The sequence below is a fragment of the Dreissena polymorpha genome, chromosome 12 (genome assembly GCF_020536995.1).
Source record: "Dreissena polymorpha isolate Duluth1 chromosome 12, UMN_Dpol_1.0, whole genome shotgun sequence".
NCBI classification, from domain to species: domain Eukaryota; kingdom Metazoa; phylum Mollusca; class Bivalvia; order Myida; family Dreissenidae; genus Dreissena; species Dreissena polymorpha.
The window spans coordinates 1,855,649-1,862,950 of NC_068366.1; the positions used below are offsets into that span (position 1 = coordinate 1,855,649).

Sequence of the window (7,302 nt, forward strand, 5' to 3'; positions counted from 1 at the left end):
GAACAATAAGAAGAATTCCGACTTTTTTCAAACAAATTACAATTAAATAAAATAATAATTATGTTATTTATAAGTCACAAAGAACTATAAGTGGGAGATAAATGTGTCTTATTTGTTCTAAGATTGTGGTAATGATGCAATAAATGTGTCAAAGTTGAGTTATTTCGACATCAACCATACATACATGTACATTTCACTTACAAAATACTTATATTGCTTATGTGTGTGAGTATTTTCACGTTGCTTTAAGTTCTGCGGTATGAGAGACTTCCTTTATACGAACAATACCATAAAAGTGGTCAAAGCAAATGCCCTTATCCTATTCAAGATTAAATCACGAGCTTAAAAGCATGATCGACGCAATAAGTTGACAGTCTTCATATTTAATAAAATAATTGTTAATTTAAAATAAATTAATTACATTTAAATACAAATTAATCTGTTTTTGTACATAGATAATGGACTTCGACTTGAAACTGAATATGTTTTCATACAAATCAAAGTTTTAATTGATAATCTTTTATTGGCTAACATTATTAGCCGCTTGTGCATTGGTATCTTATGAATAACACGTGTATTGTCATGGTCCGTTAATTTAAAACATATGCAGCATGGCACACATGTAGTATTTAAGATATACGTTGAAATGGGAACCAAAGCAAAATGTGAACTATTAACATAAACACCAATTCATCGATTAACGCAAGTTGAAACAATGCAGACCATGCATGTCAAGTGAACATTTCATACAGTCTCAGTCTCGCTTGTACCAACCAGGTCTGTATTGGCTGTGATACAGTTGGTTGTGACGCGGAAACTCACAACATGACTGACACTTGAGTGACTGGGGCAGGCACCCATAGCGGGACGGAGGCATGGGTACCAACACGCTGGTGCGCGACGTGTATTCTCTGTATTGCTTAGTCCTCAAATATAATATAAAACCTTTTAGTAAAAATAAGTCACGATCAGTTAGAACGGGGATAATATATGTGGGTAATGTGTCTTCACAGTTTTACCTGTGCAGTCCGAACAGGCTAATCAGGAAATACGCTTTTATAGATTATTTTTTGTTTTTAGAAGGTCTCTTTTGAACAAAATCAAGTGTACGCGGAAAGTGTTGTACCTAATTGGCCGGTGCACATTTCACACTCCAATCTGTGAATATTAAGCCAAGTCCGCTACGCCGTCTAAGATAAGATAAGTACACACACCTTTAAGGTGCCTCATTCTGGGACATTAGCCTCGTTCTGGTAAAATGGGGCTAAAAGCATGTGAGTAAAGTTTCTGCTGGGACGATACTTTCCGCTTCAATTTGTATCGACACAATCCATAAAATCATACAGTTTTGCCCCCGATTGCCTAAGCGGACTAACAGGCTTGTGTGGGAAAATACTTTATGCGTATGCATGATGCACAGTTAAGCAAAACGCGGCCAGATAAGAATTTGCTAGTGATCGTATTTAACATGCGATGTTTACGAAGGAAACTCGGATTCCTCATCGCATGACAAGTCTCCAAGTCGGTAATGTGTCAATTGTAAAGGATAACAGGGGCACAAATCGGATCCTCGAATAGGACCTCGGCGCGGACAAACGTGATATACCGGTACTCTAAAATACACAAAACTGTGATGTCCCAATGAAACATATTATAACACCGGCAATGCAAAAGTACTTTAAAAAAGAATTTGCTTAAACAAACAACTTTCAGCTTTTAAAGTTTAAGTCAAATTCGCTTGGTATTTTTTAAAGAAGTCAAGTACAATTTTGGGGTCCATGAAGTTTATACTGGAGAAATAATGAGGTGGTGATGGCGTTGTGGGTATAGTGTTCGCCTAGCGACCGGTAGGTCACGGGTTCAATCGCCATTCGGGGAACGTTCTTTAGATCTTCCAAACAGATACCAAGTACTGTTTCTTCCAAGGAAAAAGACTTGAGAGCGTTTCAATAAGCCTTGAGCTTTCGACGAAATCGAGCTGAAATAAATATATTTCACTTATCAACAACAATAAGCAAAGCGTCATAATTATGTGGAATCTGGTAGGACGATCAGACGGTCGGATGGTCACGTACAATGTTTAATGCTTACCGCATTATGGGGGGCATACTACATTAAAATCCGTAGTAGTGCTAAACAGTGTGGGTTACGTGGCCTGTTAATTTCAGTAAGATCATCACGTAGACAAATAGTACCTACAGATGCTTTGCCACTTTCGAATGTAACTTTAATACATATTTCATTTCTCATTTCCACCTATAAACCTTTGTTAAGAACATGTGTAATAAAATTGTATAATAAACTGTTGTATGTAAGTCATTAAGTTTCACTTTATATCCCTGTCATTTATTACAGGCATCGTTATTACATACGGTGCAAAAAACGTGGTTGAACTGTTAAATGAGCCATCATTTGTTCATGCGTGTACGGAAATTTAACACCTAACCTCGGTATGAGTAAATTCCTACACTACGCGCCCCGCCATCTGGCCACGCTCCTTCCCCGCAAGACCACTGTGCCGGGGGTTGAACTTGGTCGACAGCTCTGCATGAGGAAGAGTGTATAATTTGAATTTAATCGATTTATTTCAGGTAGTTTGCATCGAAAGCCTAAAGCTTACTGTAAGTAAATCTCCCAAACCAGTTTCATGGGAAGAACCAGTACTTGGTGTCTTTGGGGAGAAAGAAAGAAAGTTCCCACAGGGGAGTCGAACCCGTGACCACCCAGTCGCTAGACGAACACCATATCTACTACGCTTCGGCGACATTTAAATGGTGAGATTATGTCGATGGTAAAGTAAGCATATGAATGTGGATTCATGAATGAATAAGTGAGATAATTATTAATTGTAATATATATTAATAATAGATGGTTTTCGATATTGGTTTGAATGAAGAAAAATGAAGAAAAAAGAGGATAGAAGAAGAAACGGGTAGAGAAGAATAATAAAAAAGTGATATTATTATGTCGACGGATGAGTGAGTTCCGGAATATGAATATTGATTTATGGGTAACTGAGGCCTCCAAAGAAATGTGATTTTCAATACCTGTTTAAATTAAGATTGGAAAGAAGAAGAGAACAAGAAGGAAAAGTTAAGGTTTATTTATATAGGAATATTGCGAAGTATCTGATTGGTGAAAAAAAATACTTATTTCTAAGCAACATGCAACTTCATTTGTATTACCTGGTAAATATTGAGTTGCGAAAATCACGATAATCCGCACGTAAATAGTAATTGCACAACCGACTCTTCTTCAACTTTTCATAACCTTATTCACCGGAATTATCTCTGGGTCCCATCTGGTAGCTGGCAGGGGTAGACGACCCGACACGGTACCCGCAGTTCCCGCCCTCAAAGTCGCATGCCGCCTGATCAGAAAAAAACAAAGAGGTACGCAAGTTTCAATTGTGTTTCTCTTGCTCAACTGTACAGAAAAATAAACGGCAAACTTAAAGCGGAAGCATTTGAGCCTCTTTCTGGGAAAACAGAGCTTAATGAATGTGCGCAATGTATCGTCCCAGATAAGCCTGTGCAGTCTACGTATGCTTATCAAGGACGACACTTTCCGATTTTATGAAAGTTTTTGTTAAAAGGAGGTTTCTCATTAGCCAATATCTAATTAAGGGAGACAATAATCCTTGATTAGCATGTACAGACTTCACAGGCTAATCTGGGATGACATTTTACGCACATGCATTAAGCCCGGTTTTCGCAGAACGAGGCTCATATAAACTATTATGGTGTGGTGCATAATTTATAGCAACGTTTTGGAAAACGACATGGCTTAGTGCATGAGCGTAAAGTGTCGTCCCTTATTAGCCTGTGCTGTCTGATCAAGCTAAAAAGGGACAACACTTTCCGTTTTGATGAAAATTTTCGTCTAAAGTTAGTCTCTTCTCTACTAAAATCCTGTTTAGGCGGAAAGTGTCGTGCCTGATTAATCTGTTCGGTCTTCACAGGCAAATATGGGACGACAATTTACGCACTTTCATTAAGCCCGGTTTCTCATAACAATATCTCCAATAGCTCGCAAACATAAACCCGACACTTGTGAACGTTACAAGCAGGAAGTTCACACTTGAACCTTGAATGAATAAGCAAGCGATAATTGTGAGGAAACAGTAAAACTGATCATGTTTCATGCTCTTAAATATCCATCATATGCATCTTTTGAGGATTTAAAAACCTGAAAATTATAAAGCGTTGCAAAGCAAAACGATTGAATAATTTGGCGATTTATGTTGTCGTCTTTTTTTGGGGGGATACTACAAGGATTGCTTCCTTATAGTATAAAAATACATCAATCATTGTATGAGCAAGGATGGCCGAGTGGTCTAAGCGATAGCCTTTTACTCCAGGGGTCAGTTGTTCCAGCCCAGTTGAGGGTTACTTTTTTATTTTTCTTACAGTGTATTTAATTGTATTTTAAAGGGGCCTTTTCACTGATTTTGGCATGCATTGAAGTTTTTCTTTACGTGCTTAATATTGATAAATGTAAACATTGGATCTAAAAAGTTCTTGTAAACAAAAACTAAAAAAAAGTAACCCACAATTGGGCTCAAATGTCTATCGCTTAGACCACTCGTCCATCCGTGCTGATACTATGTTTGGTGTGTTTTATACTTTATATAAGCAATCCTCGTAGTGTCACACAATTTAACGACACCAACAAAGACTCTCCAAATTTTTTAATCGTTTTGCGTTGCAGCGCTTTATAATTTTCATGTTTTTAAATTATCATAAGATGCATATAATGGATATTTTAGAGGATAGTAAATGTTCAGAATTACATTATACTATAAAATATCATAATTACAACGAAACTTTGCGAATCTGAAACAATTTGTTGACATTTTGTCAATTTACCAAAACTTAAAAAGATGCCTTCAAGTCCTTAGATCGGCCATGCTTGCTCAAAAAGTATGTGTAAGTTATTTGACCTCTGTGATGGGACTAAGTACTGTTAAAACGGCGAGATGTTCAAACATGTTAATACACATTGGCCTCGTTCTAGGGAAGTGTCGCCCTGATCAGGCTGTGAAGTCCGCACAGGATAATAATTGACGACACTAACCGACTGCACTGGATTTTCGTTTGGAAGACTTCATTTAAACAAAAAAAATAACGATAGCGCTAAAATTGCCGTCCCTGATTGCCGGACGACACTTCCCACACATGGATTAAGCCCCATTTTCCCATATCAAGACTCGTTGAAATGTCGGCCTACTTTCTTTTTTAAGCCTCATAATATGTTTAGAATTCTGATCAGAATAAAAAGATTCATCTTAAGATGCTGTATTTTTAAGATGTTAATATACCAACACCGGACTTACTTGAAGCCCATCATCCGACAAACGACGGTCCCTTGCCGCGCGCCAAATCCGTCGTCGCACACCGCCCGCCACTCGCCCTCGTGGTTCATCTTCCAGACACGAGCTGCCTTTTGACATGAGAATATATGTTATATAAAAGTGTTGACTTTATTGCAAATCCCACGTAACTCCAAACATTGACTGATATAAGAACTTCCTGTTGACCATGATATAAAATAATATATCTGGCAACGTTATATATGGCAGATATCAATGCGGTGGTATGATAAAAATAAATATACGTAAAGTCTGTGTTTTCCGTATGACACCGCGATATCTTTTCTAAGAGAGCCAACAATTATATTAATGAGCACGTGTGCGATTACAAGTATAAAATTGTTTCCCTTTCCATCTACGACACCTCCTATTCACAAGAACGTTTTCTGTTTGTTCGTTTTATTATTGCGTATTCATTTCAGACTTAACACATACAATCATTATTTTATTTTACACTACCCGTTGTATCTAAAACTAATGTCTTAACCTCTTACTTTCGGAAGCAGCGTGCTAGAAACATCCGACACATTGAGCGGCCCATCTAAAAGAACATAAACATTCAGGTTCTAGCCTAGATCATTTTTACACATTTTCCGAAGGTCAACGTTGAAAATACCTTTCATTGAAATGTTATAGAATTACCCAGCTCGCAGTTATATTTTAGCCAGCATTAAAATTTGTAATTACGCTTACCACATAACACGCTAGCGTCCTGGATCTGACCGCACAGTACCGCTTCCGGTCTAATACCACGTGACCACCGATGCAGTTCCATGGAAACGAGAGGAACATGGGTCATGTTCCTCTCGTTTCCATGGAACTGCACGTTCCACACCATGGCGTCACCAAAACCTTGTCCGTCCCGCTAGCGCAGTGGTAAGGACGTTCGCTTTTTCACCTTTACGACACCGGTTCGATTCCCGCTCCCGGCGCAATGTTATATTTTGTATGTTTTATGGTCACCATTCATGACCGTTGTTTTTTTCCCGGGAAAATCTCATCCCCCCTGCAGCATTTGACCATATAAAAAATTGAAAAGTATTTCAGTACAAAACAATTAGCTGGAAATTGCAGCTATCATTCAAAATTCGTCCCAACTGTCGTCAATCTAATCTTATTAGGTAGGAGTGCTGGACACACTCCGGGTCCCAACATTATGCAGCCTCAGCGCGGAGGTAACTCATTACCTTGGAAAAACACAAATACACACACTGGGTGCAGCCTAGGCGCGTATAGACTCAAACAAGGCAACAAACTCAAGTGCGGGCATTTAAAATTTACATATTGAATACGATATTCTAACAGAAATTACACAACCACCTAAGTGTACATACCATGTTTGATATTTCGTTCGATTGTTAGATTTCAGCATATACATGTATAAGGTCATTTCGCTATTAGTTAACTTATCCATATGTTCGGCGGGCGAACTCGGATAGTCAAGTGCTCATACGATTGAGCTCACATGGTCCGGCTATGTGCTCATACCTACTTTCGAGAATCATCATGAATGTATTGCCATACTTAATGAACAAGAATGTGACCCGCCTCCCAGTTTCGCTCAATGGGTCAAGTTACCCACGCGTACTACTTCCCCGTACCCCTAAACTTTTTTTCGTACCAAAAATGTTTCGTACGCTAATTTTTTTCGTACCAAATTTTTTTCGTACCCAAAATTTTCGTACCCAAATTTTTTATCGTACCCAAATGTTCGTATCAACATACACAATTGTGGTGATATAGATAAACTTAAATTGATGTTTTATATCCATCCTCTTCAAAAGCATCGTCACACCAGTACTGCCAGTACTTTGATTATTAATTTCGGCCTATTGAGCTAGGGTTATACCACATTTAATCTATATAAATTTTGATTAAATGTATCGTTTTTAAATAACATATTCATTTTAATCAAAGTTACATGTCTGTCT

The 7,302-nt window shown here is 38.0% G+C and overlaps 1 long non-coding RNA gene across 1 annotated transcript; it reads left to right on the forward strand.

Annotated features, from left to right (window-relative positions):
• The first annotated feature begins 984 nt into the window (after positions 1–984).
• Positions 985–5,453, forward strand: LOC127854221 (uncharacterized). Its single transcript, XR_008036971.1, has 3 exons — positions 985–1,608; positions 2,592–3,392; positions 5,309–5,453. It is a non-coding gene; the product is annotated as an uncharacterized LOC127854221 (long non-coding RNA).
• The last annotated feature ends 1,849 nt before the right edge of the window (positions 5,454–7,302 follow it).